Source organism: Cetorhinus maximus, unplaced genomic scaffold (genome assembly GCF_964194155.1).
Source record: "Cetorhinus maximus unplaced genomic scaffold, sCetMax3.hap1.1 HAP1_SCAFFOLD_94, whole genome shotgun sequence".
NCBI lineage: Eukaryota > Metazoa > Chordata > Chondrichthyes > Lamniformes > Cetorhinidae > Cetorhinus > Cetorhinus maximus.
The window spans coordinates 786,397-812,930 of NW_027596114.1; the positions used below are offsets into that span (position 1 = coordinate 786,397).

General features: G+C 47.0%; 1 long non-coding RNA gene across 1 annotated transcript; it reads left to right on the forward strand.

Moving 5' to 3' along the window:
• The first annotated feature begins 654 nt into the window (after window positions 1-654).
• Window positions 655-13,185, forward strand: LOC144672839 (uncharacterized). The gene is made up of 4 exons (XR_013574189.1): window positions 655-760; window positions 2,628-2,736; window positions 4,212-4,319; window positions 13,069-13,185. It is a non-coding gene; the product is annotated as an uncharacterized LOC144672839 (long non-coding RNA).
• Window positions 13,186-26,534: the final 13,349 nt, after the last annotated feature.

Consider the following 26,534-nt stretch of genomic DNA (forward strand, 5'->3'; position numbering starts at 1 on the left):
GGTGGGGGGTGGGGAGAGAGGGTGGGGGGGTGGGAGAGAGAATGGGGGTGAGGCCCATTCCCCACTCACTGTCCCGCAATCCTCAGCCAATACATTTTTAACTGGTCATGAGCAGATGTGTAGTGGGATCTTGCTGTGTATACATGGTCTCCACCCCCGCCCTGTTCTTTGCCCCCCACAAGAGTGACCACACTTTCAAAATAAAAGATTGAAGGAAAAGAGGAGGGTCCGGAGGGAGGGATGATGGAGGCAGAGATAGAGGAGTGTGCGGAGAGAGGGGGATAGACTGAGGCCTGGTCCACAGGCTTCACCCACGTGTGTTGTGTCTGTTTATTACCCCAATCGAGGTTTAATTTCCATCTCTGAGACACAGAGTGAGAGAGTGAATGAGTGAGGGGGACAGAGATGTGAGTGAGATAGGAAAAGAGATACAGAGAGAAACACAAGGGATGGGAAAGGTCTCTCAATCTGTTTTAGCCTCTGGTTTATAACTGAGATATTTTTGTATTTGGATGTTGCTAAGAGGTTGTGTAACTGTGAAAGAGGGGGTGGGGGTGGGGGTGGATGGGCTCTTGCTGTGCTATTTTGTTTAGAAATGATCTTGCTTAGTGTTTTAGACAATTCTTTTCCCTCTCTCTTTTCCCCTGGAATTAGGAGTTTGAAGACTGCAATGTGACTATGAATCCATGAGCAGGAGCTTTTCCCCAGCTTGGATGGATGGACTCAGGCCTGTTCCACACCCCCCCACCCACCCACCCACGTGAGTTGTGTCTCTTTATGACTCCGAGGTTTAATTTTACTCTGGGAGGGACCCTGGTTTTTGGTTCATCGATGAAGCGGTTTCTGTTAGATGATGGGGTGCTGGATTTTGAAAGCCTGGGGTTAAAATATCCCGGCCTTGCGATTAGTCACAAACACATTAACCCTTTGGTGTGTGACAAAGAGGAGATTAAAAATCTGAAACCTGAGGCTGTTTAGAAGCTTGTTATAATTCCAAAATAAGACAGTGAGTTTAGCACCTTCTGGAGACTGATGGGAGGACAGGGGGAACCATTTTAATACAGTTTACGCAGCTTCTGTGTGTGGATTTCTCTCTCTCTCTCCATCCTCCTGATCTTGCTGCGCCCACAGGGGCCTGTGGCCTTTCCCCACATGAGAGAGAGAGAAAGGAGAGGTCAGGGGAAAGAGGGGAGAGATAACAAAACAGAGCGGAGTTGGTGTGGGTAGGTGAGAAGACACAGGGTCCGGGGGGAGAGAGAGAGGGCTCCTCGTGTGCAGTCACTGCCCAGCTCCCAGCCAGGGCCTTCCAGAAAGTGGGATTTGACCCCAACTGAAATCCCGAGGCAGTGATTTGAAAATGTCTCCTGAGAGAATCCAGCTGCTCCCCAGTTTGAGTTTCAGCCCTTTCAGGGGGTTGTGGTGGTGGGGAGGGAGGGGACTGAGGGGATGGCCCCCAGACTGGGGAACTCCCATGGGGAAGACGGGGAGGGAGAAGCTTTCTCAGCAGGTGTGGAGATAGGGAAAGTCATGGGATCCTGCTGTGTAAAAAAATAAAACAAAGAGGCCGCCAGCCTTTCCTGAACTGCATCAGTGACCACACTTGATAGAAATGGGTTCATGGAGGGTGAAGCAGTCGGACACAGAGAGAGAGAGAGAGGGAGAGGGAGAGGGCCTGAAATGAGAACCTGGAGCCTGTGCGAAGGCTTCTTCTCACCCCCCAGAGTCATGTCGGTGTGTGTTAGACAGGCCGGGCCACGGGCTTTCCTGGGTTAAATGGAAGGGGCAGCAGCCATTTCAATTGAGTTTAATGTAGATCTGAGGGTGCGGGCTGGTGGTGAGGGTGGGGAGAGATCAGCCCCAGTCTCTGTCTCTATAGCTTGTTCCCTCTCTCCCTCTCTCTCTCCAGCCAATTCTGTCCATAATTCATCTTTCTATAAAATGTATAAGAAAACCAATGTAATTTGTCGTTACTTTAATTGGGGGTGGGGGAGGGTGTTGGGGGTGGGGGAGAGAGAGGGGGTGAGGCCCATTCCCCACTCACTGTCCCGCTATCCTCAGCCAATACATTTTTAACTGGTCATGAGCAGGTGGGGAGTGGGATCTTGCTGTGTACACATGGTCTCTACCGCCCCCCCCCCGCCCTGTTCCTTGCCCCCCCACAACAGTGACAACACTTTCAAAATAAAAGTTGAGGGAAAGGAGAGTGCGGAGGGAGGGGTGATGGGGTCAGAGAGAGAAGAGGGTGCGGAGGGAGGGGGATAGACTGAGGCCTGGTCCACAGGCTTCACCCACGTGAGTTGTGTCTGTTTCTTACCCCAATCGAGGTTTAATTTCCATCTCTGAGACACAGAGTGAGAGTAAGTTAGTGAGGGGGACAGAGATGTGAGTGAGATAGGAAGAGAGATACAGAGAGAAACACAGGGGATGGGAAAGGTCTCTCAATCTGTTTTAGCCTCTGGTTTATAACTGGGATATTTTTGTATTTGGATGTTGCTAAGAGATTGTGTAACTGTGAAGGGGAGGGGAGGAGGGGGGGTGCAATCCTGGGCTCTTGCTGTGCTATTTTGTTTAGAAATGTTCTTGCTTTGTGTATTTAGTTAATTCTTTTCCCTCTCTCTTTTCCCCAGGAATTTGGAGTTTGAAGACTGCAATGTGACTATGAATCCATGGGCAGGAGCTTTTCCCCAGCTTGGATGGATGGTCTCAGGCCTGTTCCACACCTCCCCACCCACCCACGTGAGTTGTGTCTCTTTATGACCCCGAGGTTTAATTTTAATCTCGGAGGGACCCTGGTTTTTGGTGCATCGATGAAGCGGTTTCTGTTAGATGATGGGGTGCTGGATTTTGAAACCCTGGGGTTACAATATCCCGGACTTGCGATTAGTCACAAACACATTAACCCTTTGGTGTGTGACAAAGAGGAGATTAAAAATCTGAAATCTGAAGCTGTTTAAAAGCTTGTTATAATTGCAAAATAAGACAGGTGGGGAGACAGTGCGATGAAGTGGAAACTGTTCAATCAGATTCACAGGGGCCACTACTGTTCAGTTTACTGACATTCTGACTTTAGTTTTACCTGTGTGATTTTCTGTGTCTTTCTCCCTCCAGCTTTTCTCTCTCTCTCTCTCTTTCTCCAGCTCTCGTTGTGCCCATTTTAAAATTTAATCAACAAAAACTGACCAGAAACAGCAATGTGATTTGTCATTATTTAAAATGGGGAGACAGGAACATTTCTTCTCTCATTTCAATGCAGAGCACATGAGACAGAGGGAAGGAAAATAGAAAGATGGACAGAGAGAACGAGCGAGAAAGAGGGATGGAGAAAGAGAGGACAGGGACAAGGGCCTAGATAGGAGCATCCATCTTTACCCTGAATGTGAGAGACGGGAGCAGAGAGAGAAAAGGGAGGGAGTGATTGAAACAGAGAGAGAGGGAAGCCGACGCGAGTGGAGGTGTAAAAACAGGAGGGGGTGTGGGAAAGAGAGACAGGGTCTGATGGTCTCCAGTGTGTAGTCACAAGCCACCTCCACTCACATCCTCTGAGATAGAATGAGATTTTAAATTAAATCCTGGGATGGTAATTTTAAAAAGTGTCCCAAAGGAATGTGCAGCCCCTTCCCAAACTGAAACAGGGAGTTTAGCACCTTCTGGAGACTGACGGGGTGACAAAGGGAACCATTTTAATTCAATTTATGCAGTTAAATGTCCTTGCTTTTGTCTTTTTAACCAATTTTACCTCTTTTTCTCCTGAGAAATTTGTATTCTGAAAACTGGAAGGTGAGGATCCATAGAGGGAAAGTCTGGGACAAGGACAAGGAGCTTCTTCCAGAGAGGGATAGTCTGAGGCCTGGTCCACAGGCTTCACCCACATGAGTTGTGTCTGTTTATTTCCCCAATCGAGGTTTAATTTTCATCTCTGAGAGACAGAGAGAGATAGAGAGAGATTGAGGGGGACAGAGATGTGAGTGAGATAGGAAGAGAGATACAGAGAGAAACACAGGGGATGGGAAAGGTCTCTCAATCTGTTTTAGCCTCTGGTTTATAACTGAGATATTTTTGTATTTGGATGTTGCTAAGAGATTGTGTAATTGTGAAGGGGAGGGGAGGGGAGGAGGGGGGTGTTTAATCCTGGGCTCTTGCTGTGCTATTTTGTTTAGAAATGTTCTTGCTTTGTGTTTTAGACAATTCTTTTCTCTCTCTCTTTTCCCCAGGAATTTGGAGTTTGAAGACTGCAATGTGACTATGAATCCATGGGCAGGAGCTTTTCCCCAGCTTGGATGGATGGACTCAGGCCTGTTCCACACCCCCCACCCACCCACGTGAGTTGTGTCTCTTTATGACCCCGAGGTTTAATTTTAATCTGGGAGGGACCCTGGTTTTTGGTGCATCGATGAAGCGGTTTCTGTTAGATGATGGGGTGCTGGATTTTGAAAGCCAGGGGTTAAAATATCCTGGCCTTGCGATTAGTCACAAACACATTAACCCTTTGGTGTGTGACAAAGAGGAGATTGAAAATCTGAAACCTGAAGCTATTTAGAGGCTTGTTATAATTCCAAAATAAGAGAGGGAGTTTAGCACCTTCTGGAGACTGATGGGTGGGACAGGGGGAACCATTTTAATTCAGTTTACGCAGCTTCTGTGTGTGGATTTCTCTCTCTCTCTCCATCCTCCTGATCTTGCTGTGCCCACAGGGGCCTGTGGCCTTTCCCCACATGAGAGAGAGAGAAAGGAGAGGTCAGGGGAAAGAGGGGGAGAGATAACAAAACAGAGCGGAGATGATGTGGGTAGGTGAGAAGACACTGGGTCCGGGGGGAGAGAGAGAGGGCTTCTCGTGTGCAGTCACTGCCCAGCTCCCAGTCAGGGCCTTCCAGAAAGTGGGATTTGACCCCAACTGAAATCCCGAGGCAGTGATTTGAAAATGTCTCCTGAGAGAATCCAGCTGCTCCCCAGTTTGAGTTTCAGCCCTTTCAGGGGGTTGTGGTGGTGGGGAGGGAGGGAACTGAGGGGATGGCCCCCAGACTGGGGAATTCCCACGGGGATGACGGGGAGGGAGAAGCTTTCTCAGCAGGTGTGGAGATAGGGAAAGTCATGGGATCCTGCTGTGTAAAAAAATAAAACAAAGAGGCCGCCAGCCTTTCCTGAACTGCAACAGTGACCACACTTGATAGAAATGGGTTCATGGAGGGTGAAGCAGTCGGACACACAGAGAGAGAGAGAGAGAGGGAGAGGGAGAGGGCCTGAAATGAGAACCTGGAGCCTGTGCGAAGGCTTCTTCTCACCCCCCAGAGTCATGTCGGTGTGTGTTAGACAGGCCGGGCCACGGGCTTTCCTGGGTTAAATGCAAGCGGCAGCAGCCATTTCAATTGAGTTTAATGTAGATCTGAGGGTGCGGGCTGGTGGTGAGGGTGGGGAGAGAGCAGCCCCCAGTCTCTGTCTCTCCAGCTTGTTCCCTCTCTCCCTCTCTCTCTCCAGCCAATTCTGTCCATAATTCATCTTTCAATAAAATGTATAAAAACACCAATGTGATTTGTCGTTACTTTGATTGGGGGTGGGGGAGGGTGTTGGGACGGTAGAGAGAGAGGGGGTGAGGCCCATTCCCCACTCACTGTCCCGCTATCCTCAGCCAATACATTTTTAACCGGTCATGAGCAGGTGGGGAGTGGGATCTTGCTGTGTACACATGGGGGCAGAGAGAGAGGTGGGTGCAGAGGGAGGAGTGATGGGGGCAGAGAGAGAGAAAGAGGAACAGAATGAGGGAGACTTCGACAGAGAGGGGGTGGGGATGTTGGGGCCTCGGGGGCAGGGGAAGGAGACACAGGGTCTGGGGGTCTCCCCCTCCATTGTGGGACCGCTCGTGGGATCCTGCTGTGCAAATTGTCTTAGTTGCAACTCTAGTAACTATTTGATTGACTGGGGGATGTGATTGTGGAACTATAAATGTAAAAGATGGCCAGTGTGGTGTGGATTTTTGTCGATGGTGAGACAGGAACTTTACAGAGTGCCCTTTCTATCCAGCACTCACAGGGGCGGGGAATTAAAAAGGCCGGAACTTGTACCCGGGTCTAATTCACCAAGAGCACAGGGCCCGTGTCTGAGAGCAATTCATGTCACGGTGAAAGGTAAAGGCCCGGCAGCCAATTTAATTCACTTCACCGATCTCTGACTGTCAAATTCTCAGTCTCCTCTCTCCCCCTCGGTCTCTCCAATGGGGGAAGAGAGAGAGAGAGAGTAAGGGGGGAGTGAGTGAGGTGAAACAGAGGGGCTGAGATTGCAAAACAAGAGGAGGGGGTGTGAATAGACACAGGATCTGGGGGTCTCCAATGTGTAGACTCTGCCCAGCTCCCAGTCCGGACTCCGAGCACACATGGTGCCCGGGGGGTGGGAGAGAGGGAAGAGGGAGGGTTACAGCAGGCATGAGGCTGGGGAAGGAAATGTTTCTCCCTGTTCCCATCAGGATAGCATTACATTGCTGCCTGTGGGATCCCCCTGTGCAGAAACGGCCTGCAGCTTTTCCTGAACTGCAACAGGGAACACACGACGTTTATGGGGGAGGGGGTGGCATTTCCCTGTCTCTGTCACTCCAGCTTTCGCTCTCCCTCTCTCTTTCCAGACATTTCTTTCTCTGCTTCATCTTGTAGTAAACTGACAGGAAAGTCATAATGTGATTTGTCGATATTTGAATTGGGGGGGTTAAGGGGGAGTGGGTCCCATTTCCTTCTCACTCCTTCCAGCCCTGCCTGTGAGGTTTGGGCTGAGCTGTGGAGGGAGAGGAATGTTCTGTTAGACTGGGGCCTCTTCCTGTCCCTGAGCTTTAATGCAGCCTCTGCGACTAGGCCCAATTCACGGCCTCTATTCAGGCCCCTCGGGAGGGTCTGTGCATTGGCTGAACTCCCCAATAAAGGCCCGTGTTTCAGGCCATGAATGTGACGGTGAAACAAAATGTGCAGCAGCCTCTTGAATCCATTTGATTGAGGATGTGATTGTGCGTTTTCCTGCTGTCTCTCTCTCTCTCTCTCTCTCGATTGTGAGTTATCAGGGAGGGAGGGAGAGAGAAAGGGGAGGGGGAGGGAAACAGGGAGAGAGAGGGACAGGGAGGGGAGAGACGAGGATCTGGGGGTCTCCGGCGTGCAGTCACTGCCCAGCTCCCAGCCTCTGGAGAAAAGACCCTCACTCCCAGCCTCCCAGAAGTTTGGATTAGTGAAAAGAAACTGTGTCACTGAGGGGCCAATCTGTGCCAGTTTGTTTCAAGATATTTCTCTGCCCTTTCCTTTTCCATCAATTCTCAGTCTAAACCAATCTGATCTGACTGTGAGCGCACTGCAGTGTGTGGGATCTTTCTGTGCGCAAATACCAAACAGGTTTTCCCAAATGACCACCGGGGAGCACACTTTGAAAATGAATTCCCCGACTGGTGAAGCAGGCGGGAGGGCCTGAAGTGAAACTTGTTCAAGTGAGGCTGTTTCCCCGAATAATGCTGCTGTATTAGACACTGCGATGAATTGAGGCTTGAATGAAATGTGCGGGAAGCATTTTAAATTGAGTTTATTGAGGCCCTGACTGTGGATTTCTCTCTCTCTGCCTCTCCATATTCTGGCATGGGAGAAACAGAGAGAGACAGAGGGAGAGAGGGAGGGAGGGAGAGAGAGAGAGGTGGGAAAGAGGAAAGATTGAGGGAACTATTGAGTGGGAGGTTAACAGATGGTGGGAGGGGACGGTTATGAGGGAGAGAGACAGACAGCATCTGGGGTTTGTCCAGTCCATGTCCCTCGTGGGGCTGTTTGTGGGATCCTGCTGTGCGCTGCAATTGTAAACATTGATGTGTTGACTTTCGGAGGTCCTGGAATTGAATTTCTAAATGTGAGGCTGCGTAAAGGCCTGTTATTTTTATGTTGTTTATTTATTGTTCTATTTCCCGTGTTGAATTCCCATCACTGATTTCCCTGAACTTTTCATATGTTTTGTAAAGCAATTAGTTCCCAACCCCGGGCCCAGTTTTAAAGAGGAAGATTTTCTGGGAATAGGGGGTGGGGGAAGGATACCTGGCTAACATCACCTTGCTTGTGGGATCTTGCTGTGCGTATGCAACCTGCAGCCTGGTTGGACGTGGGGAAGTGTGAGGTCATGCACTTTGGTAGCAAGAATAGAGGCATAGACTATTTTCTAAATGGGGAGAGAATTCAGAAATCTGGAGCGCAAAGGGACTTGGGAGTCCGAGTCCAGGATTCTCTTAAGGTTAACTTGCAGGTTGAGTCGGTAGTTAGGAAGGCAAATGCAATGTTGGCATTTATTTCGAGAGTACTAGAATATAAAAGCAGGGAATTTGCTGCAGAGGCTTTATAAGGTTCTGGTCAGACCACATTTAGAATATTGGGAGCAATTTTGGGCCCCGTATCTCAGGAAGGATGTGCTGGCCCTGGAGAGGGTCCAGAGGAGGTTCACGAGAACGATACCAGGAATGAAAGGCTTAACATATGAGGAATGTTTGAGGACTCTGGGTCTATACTCGATGGTGTTTAGAAGGATGAGGGGGGATCTGATTGAAACTCACAGAATACTGAAAGGCCTGGATAGAGTGGACGTGGGGAAGATGTTTCCATTAGCAGGAGAGACCAGGACCCGAGGACACAGCCTCAGAGTAAAGGGAAAACCTTTTAGAACAGAGATGAGGAGAAAATTCTTTAGCTAGAGAGTGGTGAATCTATGGAATTCGTTGCCACAGAAGGCTGTTGCGGCCAGGTCATTGAATGTATTTAAGACAGAGATAGATAGGTTCTTGCTTGATAAGGGGATCAAAGATTATGGGGAGAAGGCGGGAGAATGGGGTTGAGAAACTTATCAGCCATGATTGAATGGCGGAGCAGACTCGATGGGCCAAATGGCCTAATTTCTGCTCCTATGTCTTATGGTTATATCCCTCGTGGGGCTGTTTGTGGGATCCTGCTGTGCACTGCTATTTTAAACATTGATTTTCGAATGTTTGAGCTTCTTGAATGGAATGTCTAAATGTGAGGCTGTGCTTGTTAGTTTGATATTGTTTGTTTATTGTTATAATTCCCTGTGTTGAAGGCCAGATGAGGAATTGGACAGGGGTGGGGAGTGGGGGGTTTAATTCCAGTGATTTCTCTCAAGCCTTCAAAAAGTTGCAATACAATCAGTTCCACCCAGCCGACCCCAGTTTAAAAGAGGTAGATTAGACTTTTCTGGGGGTGAGGGAAGGAAGGATACCTGGCTAACATCACCTGGCTTGTGGGATCTTGCTGTGCTTGTCTGGCCTGCACTGCAACCATGGTTACCCTCCCCGAGTTCAGTTTACTGACGGGCTGATTGAGGATTGTTCCCATTTCCCACCACCCCCCACCCCCATTTCTCTCCGTAAATCATCGATAAATGTAAAACATGGCCACAGTGCATCATTATTTCAAATGGTCAGACAGAGACTTTTCAGAGTGTTTTTCAATCAAGTTCCATCCTGAGGAAGGGGAAAAGAACAGAGATAGCGACAGATTATCAAGCGGGAGAGAGAGAGAGAGAGAGAGGGAAAGATGAGCAGGGATGGGGTGGGCTGGATAGGTACAGAGGGAGGGGGAGAGAGACAGAGGGAGAGGGAGAGGTGACAGTGTTAGAATCGGAAAGTGCAATGTGAATATTTAGTGTGCAAACAGCAGCAGCCCTGGAGTGAGCAGGTAGAGGGGGTGAGGACAGTGAATGGGAGAGGGACGGTGAGGTGGGGATGATCAGTGTTTGTGTGTTATGTACAATCAGGCAGTAAAACAGCTGGAGCTCGCAGGTTACACACAGAGGGAGAGGGCTGGTCACGAGGCATTTACACCGTCATCTCATTTCAAATCTGTTCCCTTTGTCTGTGTTTACTAACAGGGGGTGTGTTTACTAAATGATGCCTCTACCCCCACTCCACCGCCCCTCTGAGATTGTGGATGTAAGTGAGTGAGAAGAGCCCTGGGATCTTGCTGTGTCTTTTTTGTTTCAGTAATGTTTGCTTTATTTTAATCATTTTGAATTGAGTTTATTGAGGCCCTGACTGTGGTTTTCTCTCTCTCTGCCTCTATATTCTGGCATGGGAGAAACAGAGAGAGAGAGAGAGGGAGAGAGGGAGGGAGGGAGAGAGAGAGGAGGGAAAGAGGAAAGATTGAGGGAACTATTGAGTGGGGAGGTTAACAGATGGTGGGAGGCGACGGTTATGAGGGAGAGAGACAGACAGGATCTGGGGTTTGTCCAGTCCATGTCCCTCATGGGGCTGTTTGTGGGATCCTGCTGTGCGCTGCAATTGTAAACATTGATGTGTTGACTTTCGGAGGTCCTGTAATTGAATTTCTAAATGTGAGGCTGCGTAAAGGCCTGTTATTTTTATGTTGTTTATTTATTGTTCTATTTCCTGTGTGGAAGGCCAGATGATGAATTGGACTGGGGGGGAGGGAGGTTGGGGGCTTGAATCCCCGTCACTGATTTCTCTGAAGTTTTCATATAATTTGTAAATCAATTAGTTCCCAACCCCGGGCCCAGTTTTAAAGAGGAAGATTTTCTGGGAATAGGGGGTGGCGGAAGGATACCTGGCTAACATCACCTTGCTTGTGGGATCTTGCTGTGCGTGTCCAAATTGCAGCCTGTCCTGCACTGCAACCCTGTGGCTGCCCTCCCCCTGAGATCACGGGGATGTTATAGGGACAGAGATTGAGATCGGGGACAGTCAAAAGGACAGAAAGTGAGAACAGGGACTGTTAAAGGGACAGAGATTGCGATCACGGGGAGGTTAAAGGGACAGAGAGTGAGTTAAGGGGAGGTTAAAAGGCCAGAGATTGAGAAAATGGGGAGGTTAAAGAGACAGAGAGTGAGATCACTGGGCGGTTAAAGGGCCAGAGTGTTAGATGACGGGGAGGTTAAACGTACACAGAGTGAGATCACGGTGAGGTTAAAGGAACAGAGAGTGAGATCACGGGGATGTTAAATGGACAGAGAGTGAGATCACGGGAAGGTTAAAGGGACAGAGAGTGAGATCACGGGGAGTTAAAGGGATAGAGAGTGAGATCACGGGAAGGTTAAAGGGACAGAGAGTGAGATCACGGCGAGGTTAAAGGGACAGAGTGTGAGATCACGGGGACGTTAAAGGGACAGACAGTGAGATCACGGGGAGGTTAAAGGGACAGACAGTGAGATCACGGGGAGGTAAAAGGGACAGAGAGTTTGATCAAAGCGAGGTTAAAGGGACAGAGAGTGAGATCACGGGGAGGTTAAAGGGGCAGAGAGTGAGATCACGGTGAGGTTAAAGGGACAGAGAGTGAGATCACGTGGAGGTTAAAGGGACAGAGAGTGAGATCACGGGGATGTTATAGGGACAGAGGGTGAGATCACGGGGAGGTTAAAGGGACAGGGAATGAGATCACGGGAGGGTTAAAGGGAAAGAGGGTGAGATCATGGGGAGGTTACAATCAGGCAGTAAAACAGCTGGAGCTGGCAGGTTACACACAGAGGGAGAGGGCTGGTCACGAGGCATTTACACCGTCATCTCATTTCAAATCTGTTCCCATTGTCTGTGTTTACTAACAGGGGGTGTGTTTACTAAATGATGCCTCTACCCCCACTCCACCGCCCCTCCAAGATTGTGGATGTAAGTGAGTGAGAAGAGCCCTGGGATCTTGCTGTGTCTTTTTTGTTTCAGTAATGTTTGCTTTATTTTAATCATTTTGAATTGAGTTTATTGAGGCCCTGACTGTGGTTTTCTCTCTCTCTGCCTCTATATTCTGGCATGGGAGAAACAGAGAGAGAGAGACAGAGGGAGAGAGGGAGGGAGGGAGAGAGAGAGGTGGGAAAGAGGAAAGATTGAGGGAACTATTGAGTGGGGAGGTTAACAGATGGTGGGAGGGGACGGTCATGAGGGAGAGAGACAGACAGGATCTGGGGTTTGTCCAGTCCATGTCCCTCGTGGGGCTGTTTGTGGGATCCTGCTGTGCGCTGCAATTGTAAACATTGATGTGTTGACTTTCGGAGGTCCTGGAATTGAATTTCTAAATGTGAGGCTGCGTAAAGGCCTGTTAGTTTTATGTTGTTTATTTATTGTTCTATTTCCTGTGTGGAAGGCCAGATGATGAATTGGACTGGGGGGGAGGGAGGGTGGGGGCTTGAATCCCCATCACTGATTTCTCTGAAGTTTTCATATATTTTGTAAATCAATTAGTTCCCAACCCCGGGCCCAGTTTTAAAGAGGAAGATTTTCTGGGAATAGGGGGTGGCGGAAGGATACCTGGCTAATATCACCTTGCTTGTGGGATCTTGCTGTGCGTGTCCAACCTGCAGCCTGTCCTGCACTGCAACCCTGTGGCTGCCCTCCCCCTGAATTCAGTTCAGTGACGGGCTGATTGAGGATTGCTCCCATTTCCCGCCGCCCCCCCTGTCATTTCTCTCAGTAAACCCTGGATAAATATAAAACATGGCCACAGTGCATCATTATTTCAAATGGTCAGAAAGAAGCTTTTCTGAGCGCATTTCAGTCAAGATTGATCCTGAGGTAAAGAAAAGGAACAGAGATAGCGACAGATTAGAGAGGTAAAGATGAGCAGAGATAGAGAGGAGGCTAGATAGGTATAGAGGGAGGGGGAGAGAGACAGAGGGAGAGGGAGAGGTGACAGTGTTAGAATCGGAAAGTGCAATGTGAATATTTAGTGTGCAAACAGCAGCAGCCCTGGAGTGAGCAGGTAGAGGGGGTGAGGACAGTGAATGGGAGAGGGACGGCGAGAGGGGAATGATCAGTGTTTGTGTGGTTTTTACAATGAGGCAGTAAAACAGCTGGAGCTGGCAGGTTACACACAGAGGGAGAGACGCAGCCTCTGGGAGTTGGGGGGACAGGGGAGGCACTGGGGTGGTCTCCAGTGTTTAGTCACAGCCCCAGCCTCAGAGTAAAGGCCCCACACGCCCACCTCCCTCTTTTGATTGAGATTGTGGTTGTGAGCGAGTGAGAAGAGCCCTGGGATCTTGCTGTGTCTTGTGTTTTAAAATTCTGTGCTTTATTTTAATCAATTTCCATTTCTCTCTCTCTCTTTCCCTCTCCCCCCCAAGGAGAATGGATTTGGCAGCTGCAGCTCGGACGATGCAGAGAGAGAATCGATTTGCCGCGAGGAATCCTCGGACAAGAGCTGTAACCGGAGAGAAAAATAATAAAAATGTGTCCGTGCCTTTGTCGCTCATTCTTATACCCGGAGAAAGGACGTGTGGAATTTTCACACCGACGATTGGGTTCAGTGTCGGTTGGGGTGGGGGGGTTTGGGGAATGGGGGTTTTACTCAGGGGGATCCAGGTTGAGACACGGTGCTGCAGAGAGCCCAATCTAATCCCATCGAGTTCAATCCCTCCACCTCTTCCTGCCTCTCTTATCTCTGCTCACTCTTACTCAGTGATAGTTTCAGGGCCTGTAACACTCACAGGGTCTGCATTCGATTCACGGCCTGGATCATTATCCTTTAACGGTATCAATTCTGCATTATTTTCAGGGTCTCTATTAGATTGGGGGCCTGTCTTTGTTTGATGGTTTTGATCAGTTTGGGGGGGATTCAGTTGTCGCTGGGTGGATTTGTTTCTGCTTTTGATTTATTACCGCCCAAGGAGGATCAGCCTCTGGCACAAAGAAACTGTTGAGCACAACCTTAACCAAGACATAAGGGCCCCCGGCTTCTGTTAGGCCTCAGGCCTCCGCTGGCCTCTGTTAGCTCACACCCAACAAATCATACATCGGCGGGAGAGGCATCATGCCCATCGTGTCTGTATTACTTTAATGGCCTCTATGAATATTTATTTCACGGCCCGTGTGGGTTTCAGTGTTTAATATTGGATTTGAGGGATTCTGTTAGTTTCAGTGATTGAATAAATTTCAAGGTCTGTATTTGCCCTTGTGTCATTGTAATTTCAGGGAGCAGATTCATTTTTTGGCTCAGTAATAGTTTCAGGCACCGTCTAATGATCAGGGCCAAAATGAGTTTCATGGTGAATCCTAGTCTCAGGGGCTCCATTAGTTTCAATGCCCGATTTCGATTCTGGAACTAGATTATTTAATCCAGGTCTGCATTTTTTTCATAGTCTCTATTAATTCCGGGTCCAGTATTAGTGTTGGGTCTGCATTGGTTTCTGGGCCTGGATTAGATTCAGGGTCAGTATTAATTCCAGACCATGTATTAGTTTCAGGGTCTGTATTAATCCCAGACCATGTATTAGTTTCAGGGTCAGTATTAATTCCAGACCGTGTATTAGTTTCAGGGTCTGTATTAATCCCAGACCATGTATTAGTTTCAGGGTCAGTATTAATTCCAGACCATGTATTAGTTTCAGGGTCAGTATTAATTCCAGACCGTGTATTAGTTTCAGGGTCTGTATTAATTCCAGACCGTGTATTAGTTTCCGGGTCAGTATTAATTCCAGACCGTGTATTAGTTTCAGGGTCTGTATTAATTCCAGACCGTGTATTAGTTTCAGGGTCAGTATTAATTCCAGACCGTGTATTAGTTTCAGGGTCAGTATTAATTCCAGACCATGTATTAGTTTCAGGGTCAGTATTAATTCCAGACCGTGTATTAGTTTCAGGGTCAGTATTAATTCCAGACCGTGTATTAGTTTCAGGGTCTGTATTAATTCCAGACCGTGTATTAGTTTCAGGGTCTGTATTAATTCCAGACCGTGTATTAGTTTCAGGGTCAGTATTAATTCCAGACCGTGTATTAGTTTCAGGGTCAGTATTAATTCCAGACCATGTATTAGTTTCAGGGTCAGTATGGGTTTGAGGATCTTTAGTGTCAGGACAATGATTAGAGCCGGGGGGTGGAAAATTACAGGGGGGGAAAGAAAGAGCGTTTGGGGGGGGGGAAAGAGCGTTGGGGGGGGGGGAAATGAGCGTGGGGGGTTGGATAAAAAAAAAGCGTGGTGGGGGGGGTATAAAAAAAAAAGAGCGTGGGGGGGAAAGAAAAAAGAGGGTGGGGGGGAAAGAAAAAAGAGCGTTGGGGGAATTTTTAAAAAAAGAGCATGGGGGGGGAATAAAAAAAAGAGTGTGGGGGGGGGGAGTAAAAAAAAAGAGTGTGGGGGGGGGGAGTTTTTAAAAAAGAGTGTGGGGGGGGGAATAAAAAAAAAGAGTGTGGGGGGGGGAATAAAAAAAAGAGCGTGGGGGGGGGAATAAAAAAAAGAGTGTGGGGGGGGGAATAAAAAAAAGAGTGTGGGGGGGGGGAAAGAAAAAAGCGTGGGGGGAGTTTTTAAAAAAAGAGCGTGGGGGGGGAATAAAAAAAAAGAGTGTGGGGGGGGAATAAAAAAAAAGAGTGTGGGGGGGGAATAAAAAAAAAGAGTGTGGGGGGGGAATAAAAAAAAGAGTGTGGGGGGGGAATAAAAAAAAGAGTGTGGGGGGGGAATAAAAAAAAGAGTGTGGGGGGGGGAATAAAAAAAAAGAGTGTGGGGGGGGAATAAAAAAAAAGAGTGTGGGGGGGGGAATAAAAAAAAAGAGTGTGGGGGGGGAATAAAAAAAAGAGTGTGGGGGGGGGAATAAAAAAAAAGAGTGTGGGGGGGGGAATAAAAAAAAAGAGTGTGGGGGGGGAATAAAAAAAAGAGTGTGGGGGGGGGAAAGAAAAAAGCGTGGGGGGAGTTTTTAAAAAAAGAGCGTGGGGGGGGAATAAAAAAAAGAGTGTGGGGGGGGAATAAAAAAAAGAGCGTGGGGGGGGAATAAAAAAAAGAGCGTGGGGGGGGAATAAAAAAAGAGTGTGGGGGGGGGAAAGAAAAAAGCGTGGGGGGAGTTTTTAAAAAAAGAGTGTGGGGGGGGGAGTAAAAAAAAAGAGTGTGGGGGGGGAGTTTTTAAAAAAGAGTGTGGGGGGGGGGAATAAAAAAAAAGAGTGTGGGGGGGGGAATAAAAAAAAGAGTGTGGGGGGGGGAGTTTTTAAAAAAGAGTGTGGGGGGGGGGAAATAAAAAAAAAGAGTGTGGGGGGGGGAATAAAAAAAAGAGTGTGGGGGGGAATAAAAAAAAAGAGTGTGGGGGGGGGAATAAAAAAAAGAGCGTGGGGGGGGGAATAAAAAAAAGAGTGGGGGGGGGAATAAAAAAAAGAGTGTGGGGGGGGAATAAAAAAAAGAGTGTGGGGGGGAATAAAAAAAAAGAGTGGGGGGGGAATAAAAAAAAGAGTGTGGGGGGGGGGGAAAGAAAAAAGCGTGGGGGGAGTTTTTAAAAAAAGAGTGTGGGGGGGGAATAAAAAAAAGTGTGGGGGGGGAATAAAAAAAAGAGTGTGGGGGGGAATAAAAAAAGAGTGTGGGGGGGAATAAAAAAAAAGAGTGGGGGGGGAATAAAAAAAAGAGTGTGGGGGGGAATAAAAAAAAGAGTGTGGGGGGGGGGAATAAAAAAAATGAGTGTGGGGGGGGGAATAAAAAAAAACTGTGGGGGGGGAATAAAAAAAGAGTGTGGGGGGGGATTAGAAAAAAAGAGCATGGGGGGGAAAAAGAAAGAGAGAGAGGGAGAAAGGGACAGAGAGAGAGAGAGAGAGAGAGAGAAAGGGGCAGAGAGAGACAGAGAGAGAGAGAGAGACAGAGACAGAGAGAGAGAGAGAAAGGGGCAGAGAGAGAAAGGGGTAGAGAGAGAGAGAGAGAGAGAGAGACAGAGAGAGAGAAAGAAAGGGGCAGAGAGAGAGAAAGAAAGAGAGAGAGAGAGAGAGAGAGAAAGGGGTAGAGAGAGAGAGAGAGAGAGAGAAAGAAAGGGACAGAGAGAGAGAAAGAAAGGGGCAGAGAGAGAGAGAGAGAGACAGAGAATGAGAGAAAGAAAGAGACAGAGAGAGAAAGGGGTAGAAAGAGAGAAAGAAACAGACATAGAGAGAGAAAGAAAGGGGCAGAGAGAGAGAGAGACAGAGAATGAGAGAAAGAAAGAGACAGAGAGAGAAAGGGGTAGAGAGAGAGAAAGAAACAGACATAGAGAGAGAAAGAAAGGGGCAGAGAGAGAGAAAGAAAGAGACAGAGAGAGAGAAAGAGACAGAGAGAGAAAAAGAAAGATGCAGAGAGAGAAAGAGGCAGAGAGAGAGAGAGGGAGAAAGAGGCAGAGAGAGAGAGAGAGAGAGTGAGAGGGAGAGAGAGAGAGAGAGAAAGAGGCAAAGAGAGAGAGAGAGAGAGAGAGAGAGAAAGGCAGAGAAAGACAGGGAAAGAGGCAGAGAGAGAGAGAGAGAGAGAGAGAGAGAGGCAGAGAGGGATAGAGAGAAAGATGCAGAGAGAGAGCAGAGAGGTATAGAGAGAAAGAGGCAGAGAGAGAACGAGGCAGAGAGAGAGAGAGAGAGGTAGAGAGAGACCTATGGAGACAGAGAGAGAGAGAGGGATAGAGAGACACAGAGAGAGGGATAGAGGGACACAGAGATAGGGATAGAGAGACACAGAGAGAGGGATGGAGAGACACAGAGAGAGGGATAGAGAGACACAGAGAGAGGGATAGAGAGACACAGAGAGAGGGATAGAGAGACACAGAGAGAGAGGAAGAGAAGGAGACAGAGGCAAAGGGTGGAGAGAGAGTAAGGCGAGAAATTGAAGAGTTTCATACTCACCAATCCATAGGTTCCGACTTCCCTTGGTGGATTCTCACTCCTCCTTCCATCTCCTCTCCCATGGCGGGGAGAGAGACCCTGGGCCTGGGTTTGTGTGCTGGGTGGGGAGATTCAAAGGCCAGATCTGGGACTTGGTTCAGATACACACTCACCCACACAGACACACACTGACCCACCCACACAAACAGACACACACTGACCCACCCACCCACCAACCCAGACAGACACAAAGACAGAGAGAGAAAGAGAAAGATATATACTCACCTCACACAGGCAATGTTACTCATCCCAAAGCCGCATGGCCCAGAGACCTGAGCAATGGGTGATCCAGACCTTTTATACTCCCATGTCTGTCACTCAAACACTCCACACCTCACCAATCTGCCCTATCCAACCAGCATTCAGCACTGCACACCTGAGACACACCTACCCAGGGGTGGCACAGACCAACAGGAAACTTTCTCTGTGACTGGGGGGGTGGTGGGTGTGCTGTAATCCACCAGGCAAATGGTTTAACCCAGGGCAATCTCCCTGTCCATCTCTCTCATCCCCCTAGGCCAGAATCCACACAGCTCAGGAACAATGGAGCTGGCAGAGAGAAAGAATTAAAGAATTAGGGGGAAAGAATTAAAGTGGAGCAGCTCTGTGGAGAAACAGGACAGGGAAAATGCTGCCATGTGTCTTCACCAAGCTGCTCTGGATCCAGCTGCACTGGTTTCTGCCCAGGCTCATCCCCGAGGGCTCTGTTCACACTGGGATGTACACAGGCTCCCACACACAGAGACACACTGAGAGAGACATCCATTCTTGTACACACACACTGAGAGAGACATTCAATCCTGTACACACACACACACTGAGAGAGACATTCAATCCTGTACACACACACACTGAGAGAGACATCCACTCCTGTACACACACACACTGAGAGAGACATCCACTCCTGTACACACACACACTGAGAGAGACATCCACTCCTGTACACACACACACTGAGAGAGACATCCACTCCTGTACACACACACACTGAGAGAGACATCCACTCCTGTACACACACACACACTGAGAGAGACATCCACTCCTGTACACACACACACTGAGAGAGACATCCACTCCTGTACACACACACACTGAGAGAGACATCCACTCCTGTACACACACACACACTGAGAGAGACATCCACTCCTGTACACACACACACTGAGAGAGACATCCACTCCTGTACACACACACACTGAGAGAGACATCCACTCCTGTACACACACACACACTGAGAGAGACATCCACTCCTGTACACACACACACACTGAGAGAGACATTCAATCCTGTACACACACACACACTGAGAGAGACATCCACTCCTGTACACACACACTGAGAGAGACATCCACTCCTGTACACACACACTGAGAGAGACATTCAATCCTGTACACACACACACTGAGAGAGACATTTAATCCTGTACACACACACACACTGAGAGAGACATCGACTACTGTACACACACACTGAGAGAGACATTCAATCCTGTACACACACACACACACTGAGAGAGACATTCACTCCTGTACACACACACTGAGAGAGACATCCACTCCTGTACACACACACTGAGAGAGACATTCAATCCTGTACACACACACACTGAGAGAGACATTCACTCCTGTACACACACACACACTGAGAGAGACATTCAATCCTGTACACTCACACACACTGAGAGAGACATCCACTCCTGTACACACACACACACTGAGAGAGACATTCAATCCTGTACACACACACACTGAGAGAGACATTTAATCGTGAGCACACACACACACTGAGAGAGACATCGACTACTGTACACACACACTGAGAGAGACATTCAATCCTGTACACACACACACACACTGAGAGAGACATTCACTCCTGTACACACACACTGAGAGAGACATCCACTCCTGTACACACACACACACTGAGAGAGACATTCAATCCTGTACACACACACACTGAGAGAGACATTCACTCCTGTACACACACACACACTGAGAGAGACATTCAATCCTGTACACACACACACACTGAGAGAGACATCCACTCCTGTACACACACACACACTGAGAGAGACATCCACTCCTGTACACACACACACACTGAGAGAGACATCCACTCCTGTACACACACACACACTGAGAGAGACATTCAATCCTGTACACACACACACTGAGAGAGACATCCACTCCTGTACACACACACACACTGAGAGAGACATCCACTCCTGTACACACACACACACTGAGAGAGACATTCAATCCTGTACACACACACACACACTGAGAGAGACATTCACTCCTGTACACACACACACACTGAGAGAGACATTCAATCCTGTACACACACACACTGAGAGAGACATTCACTCCTGTACACACACACACACTGAGAGAGACATTCACTCCTGTACACACACACACACTGAGAGAGACATTCACTCCTGTACACACACACACACTGAGAGAGACATTCAATCCTGTACACACACACACACTGAGAGAGACATTCACTCCTGTACACACACACACTGAGAGAGACATTCAATCCTGTACACTCACACACTGAGAGAGACATTCAATCCTGTACACACACACACACTGAGAGAGACATTCACTCCTGTACACACACACACACTGAGAGAGACAAGTCTGGAAACTGTGCAATTAGCTTTCCAAAGAATACATTTTTCTATTATCTTTATTCTATTCAGGAAATGTGTGAGGGTACATTCAATGCCTCCCATGTTGACATAAAATGCAATGCAGTTCACTCTCTTTCAATCCACTGTGTGTGGGGCAGTCTGAGGGACTTCAATCCAATTGAACATTGGTTAGATTTACAATTCTCATTTCATATCAAACATTCTCTGAAGCCTTGTGTTACAGAGACCCAGCTTACAACACTGCACAATGATATCCCCAGATCTCCTGCAGGCTCTGCCACGTCTTCACCCACTGACATCTCTGCTCAGCTCCCAGCTTGGAAGAGAGGTGAGTCCCGAACTTCATTTCTGCATTGATTTTCTCACCTCCCCAACCTCCACTCCAACCAAACTGTGTGCTCCCAGCTCAGATCTGTCAGGGCCACTGTCAATGTCGTGAGACAGCTTCTCTGGACTCTCTCTCTCTCTGTGCCAACACTCATAGCACTAATTCTGATCCTCTGGGACCTCACTTGACCTTTCAGGTTAAACAGGGAGCTGCAGACACAACAGTCATTCCAGGATGCATTGGAGCCTGGCAGCATTTAGAAGATATTTACACAGGTTTCCAGACTTTCTCGCAGTTGTGATCTTTCTCCATCCTGTCCACTCGGGGTGTTTGATAACAGATTTTGCCCGGCTGATATCAAGCTGTGTTTCATTCCTGATTTGAAATGTTGAATCTGGTAATCACACAATGGGATAAACGCACTGACAGCAAAGGATTGTCTTTCACTGACTTCATTCGCTGCAATAATACAGACTGAACTGTGAAACAATAACTCATCCCCTTCATCTTACACTTACAGCATTTACAATATAAAGCTGGACATCATTGGTAAAGTATACGACAGGAGCAGTGGATTCCATAGGTACAGGCTAACATGTCACTTTCAATAGTTATCAGGTTAAGAAGGGCAGGACACAACAAAGGAGAAACTGGTGCAAATTTTCCCAGGTATGGGTTAAAACCCAGAGATATTTATCAATCTGCAATGCAGCCCTGCTTTACCCACTCACCTTTACTGATCTACCCCCTGCTGGATGTTCCCTGAATTACACACTCACCTTTACTGATCTACTCCCCTGCTGGATGTTCCCTGAAATACCCACTCACCTTTACTGATCTACCCCCTGCTGGATGTTCCCTGAATTACACACTCACCTTTACTGATCTACCCCCTGCTGGATATTCTGAGAATTACACACACACCTTTACTGATCAAGCCCCTGCTGGATGTTCCCTGAATTACACACACACACCTTTACTGATCTACCCCCTGCTGGATATTCTGAGAATTACACACTCACCTTTACTGATCTAGCCCCTGCAGGATGTTCCCTGAATTACAGACTCACCTATACTGATCTACCCCCTGCTGGATCTTCCCTGAATTACACACACACATTTACTGATCTACCCCCTGCTGGATATTCTGAGAATTACACACACACATTTACTGATCTACCCCCTGCTGGATGTTCCCTGAATTAGACACACACATCTTTACTCAGTATTCAGCCACTCAAACCCTTGCAATTGGAATTTTCCTTGCATTCTGCCCCTTTATTGATGCCTTTCTAAGGGAGAGATTTCCTTGTCTGACTGTCCACCAATGGAATCCCTGCTTTCTGTCCTGTGCAGTTTGACAGGTTTACCCTGCAGGGTCAATGGATCATTTCACAACATTTCTATTGATGCTCGTCAGTGAAAATGTTTAAAAAAAAATCTCACTTTTCACTTTCCCAGGAATAAAATTCCCTGTCAGGAAAATGTTCTTCAATCCACCTCTTATCAGTAACTTCAGTTAATTCAGCTGCTCCCCTAACATTTACTTTCTATCTCACTTAACATCAATATATGTTTATACAGCAGGTCTAAAACAGCTCATGTCACACAGAGAGACGGATCTGTGTAAAGATTGAACAGGTGAAGGGTTAAAGGAACTGTTCTCTGTGTTTAAAGTAAGAAACATTCTTCAGATTAAGGGGGCCATTTGGCCTACGGTGTGTCTGCTGGCTCTGTGAACGAGATGCTGAATAATGCCCTTCAATCTCTTCTCTTTCCCCATTGCCCCGCTATTATTATCATGTCGGTAATTGTTACAATGCCCTGTTTGAAAGTTGCTATTGAATCTGCTCCAATATCTTTTCGGGCGGCGCATTCCAGAGCACAACAGTTTTGTGTCAACAAGACATTCTCTTCATCTTCCCTCCACTTCCTTTGTGAATTATTTTCAAAGTAATTCTACTGATTTCCCAATCTTTCCATCCTCTAAAATATCCCACCACAACTATGGGAAGTAGATCTGGGGAGTTCACATTAGATGCCATTATGCCAATATTTATCCATCGACCACTATCAACAAACCAGGTTCTTCAGCCATTATTCCACTGCTGCTTATGGAATGTTGCTGTGCACAAATTGACATTCATGTTCCTGATTTCACAACGGTGGGGAAATGACAACATTATTTCACTTTCTGCGGAAACTCTATCAAATTCTCTATCAAATTGTTTGTACCTTTTTGAACCACCAATTCATCATTACGTCTGTTGCCTTCAACTACTTTTACATTTGCATTCAAGGGCCCCTTCTGTACATGTGCATGTTTTTCTTTATTGTTATTCATTTTGCCTTTACCCCTATTACATCACCGTTTTTCTTCCTTGGAGCATTTATCAGTTCACACACCTCTGCATTAAATTCCCGCTGCCACTTGTCCAATTGTTACACGAGGCCGTCCATGTCCCCTACAAGTAATGAAGACGTTGCTCACATTGGACAAAACTTCCGATATTGTGGCATCTGCAAAATTCGAAAGCGTATCCCCTACATCCACCTTTAGGCATCAAAATATATTTAGGGAACCGTTGTCCTCACATTAAAATTAAGGGAACCACACTCTGCACTATCCTGTCATTCCAATAACAGATGTGCACCATCACTCTGTGTTTCCCGCAACCATCAGTCTTCATATAGATGTGGACACGTTCGCTGTTCTTCCAATCAGCTTCACCTTTGCTGGAAAGTCAATGTTATGACATTCCATGGAACGTCTGTTGAAAATCCCTGGAAAGAATACCAATTGCATTACCATTATCATAGCTTCCAAAAAGAAAACCATTCCGAATTCGACAGACCACTTCTGTTTGGAAATTCTGAATCTGAATCACAGGAAACGCGCAATTTGTTGGTTCACACACTCGAGAAGCTTCCTCTGACTCTGATAGCTTATAGCTCTTAGAGAGCCAACTTCCAAATTGCAGAACGACAGATAAAAACTCACATATTTGGCAAAGGCATTCCCGGATAAAATCTCACACAGGCCCACATTTTCAATTCTATTGACAACAGGTAATTGTTTCAGCGGTAGCACATGAGAAACGTTCAGGTTTTGGGATTTAAAAGTAAATGAAGATCTGATATAGAAGTGAAATCAGCCTTCTATTGGCAATGCAAGGCACTGTCAATGTTGGAATTCTGAACAAAATCAGAAACTAATGAAATGCTCAGTTAGACTGGCACAGTCTGCGAAGAGACCAACATTGTTACTTTGTTAAAATTGAAAACTTGTTCAGTCATGATAGAATATAAAACTGCAATAAAATCGTAACTATTAAAATGTGGGAGTGTTAGGAAGAACACGTGAGAATGTATGTTTAAGGCCAGGTTGCGGGGGGATTATTTCTCAACGATTTTATTGTACATACATATTTGACGGGTCAATGGCTGTAGTTCATCAGTGGTGAAGACACCTGTTTTACCATCGAAGCTCCATCGTCTGCACTCTTGGCCAGGTTATTAACAAATTGATAACAAAGTTGACGGGAATCAAAAGCACACAGCATAACGGTAAGGCCCCAGAAAAGATATCCAGTGTACTCCAGTACCATAACGCGAATACCAAAACAAAAGCTTCTCTGCATGGATGGCTAGTAAACAAACAATGATCCAACACAATATATTTGGGAGTGAATCTAGATTTAACTCCAGAAGCATTGGATGAATAAGACAGCAAAGGTCAACACCAGAATTGACGATCGGGTGTTGGCACCACAACCCTCCGCACCTCAGCAAGTGCAGCATTAGTCTCAGCAGCAGAGTACTGTCCACGTGTCTGACAAAGGCCATCACACACATACATTCACACATACACAAACACATATACACAACACGAACAGAAACAAATAAAAATAGAAAATAGGAGCCGCAGAACGCCATTCGGGCCTTCGGGCCTGCACCCCCACTCACTATGATCATGCCTGATCACCCAAGTCAAAGCCTGCTCCCAGTTTCTCCAATTACTCGTTGATCCCCTTCGCCCCAAGAGCTATATCTAACTCCTTCTTGAAAACATAAAATATTTTGCTGAAAACGACTTTCTGTGGTAGCGAATTCCACAGGCCCTCCATTCTCTGGGTGAAGAATGTTCTCCTCATCTCAGTCCTACATGGTCTACCGCGTATCCTCAGACTGCGACCCCTGGTTCTGGACTCCCCGACATCGGGAAAATCCTTCTGCATCTAGCCTGTCTTCCCCTTTTAGAATTTTATAGGTTACTACGAGATGCCTCTCAATCCACTCATCTCCTTCGAAAAAACTCCTAACTGTCAGAACATCTCCTGATATGTCAGTCGCACCAAATCATGAGGCAGTCTGGTAAACCTGTTCGGGTTATATTCGCTGGAGTTCAGGAGAATGAGGGGGGAAAGTAATCAATGGTTACATGGACAATGCAGGAGCAGGCTATTGACTTTGATAATCAGCCATGATCAGGATGAATGTTGGAGCAAGCTCGAAATAACGAATGGTCCAATCCTGCTCCAAATATCTATGCTTCTATGTTTATATCCAACTCAATAGCTCCACATATGTCACTCCAGACATCCCTGGAATCATCTGGTAAATCTTCGCTGCTCTATGGTCATATAATTAATATGCATCTTTAGATAACGAAATCAAAACTGCACACAATATTCCAAGTTTGGTCTCACCAGGGCCCTGTCTAATCATAGGAAGACATAGCTGCTCCTGTACTCATATGATGTCGCTATGAAGGCCAAAATACCGTTTGCCTTCCTTACATCCTGCTGGACCAGCATGGACTCAGCGACTGGTGTACGAGGACACCCATGTCTCGTTGCACATTCCCCTCTCTCAATTTACAGCAATTCAGATAATCATCTGCCTTCCTGCTTTTGCTACCAAAGTAGATAATCTCACATTTACCCACATTGTACTGCATCTGCTGTGCATTTGCCCACTAACTCAACTTGTCCAAATCACAATGAGGAATCTCTGGATCATCCGCACTACTGACCCTCCTGCCCAGTTTCGTGTCACCTGCAAATTTGTAGATATTACATTTAGTTCCCTCATCTAAATTATTAGCATACATTGTGAATAGCCGGGGTCCCAGCACCGACGCCTGCAGTGCCCCATTACTGACTGCCTGCCATTCTGAAATTAAGACCCATTTATTCCGACACTTTGTTACCTTAGCAGACTGTTTCTTCACCTGAGAATTACAAATAGACGTCGTTGTTTCCAATTGTAAATATCTGGCCCCTCCTTCCCACTTAAGAACTGGAGTTTTTCCTTTTTCTTTAAGAATTTCCAGACACACATTTACTGTCATGCAGCATGAATTACATGACATCCCTTCATTTACTTAAGTCAGAGAGGCTGACCCAAACACTAACAGTCTCATAAAACAAAACACATAGTTCCAAACCTTAATGAGAAAGTAAAGCCCACTATTGGAACTGGAGGGTGAGAAATAGAGAAAGAGGAACAGTCAGACAGGAGGACAAAGTAAGGAAAGGGAGAGAGAAAAATAAATGTTGATAAATGGAAGATTAAGCTTTAGTGACCCTTTTCACCAGGAGATTGCTGAAGGGTGGTCAGTGCTAGAATCTACAAATTGTCGTTGCCATTTGGTGCACAGCAAGCTCCCACCAGCAAGGCGATACTGACCAAATAACCTGTGATCGTTGTGTAGGTGGATGGATGAGCACTCGCCCCAAGAAACCACCGAGAGTTCTCCCAACTCTTCTCTTAGCGGCCGAGGGTAATTTTAGGATACCTATAAAACTTTGTGAGCTTAATCATTATTCCGATCTGTCGCATCGCAGGTGAATGAAAATCAACTTGCTTCTAGTTAAATTTGGGCTCGGTGAACTGCCCCTTGAACTTTCCCAAGGTGGAATCTAGCCGCGGAGCGCATGTGACATTAACTACAGTG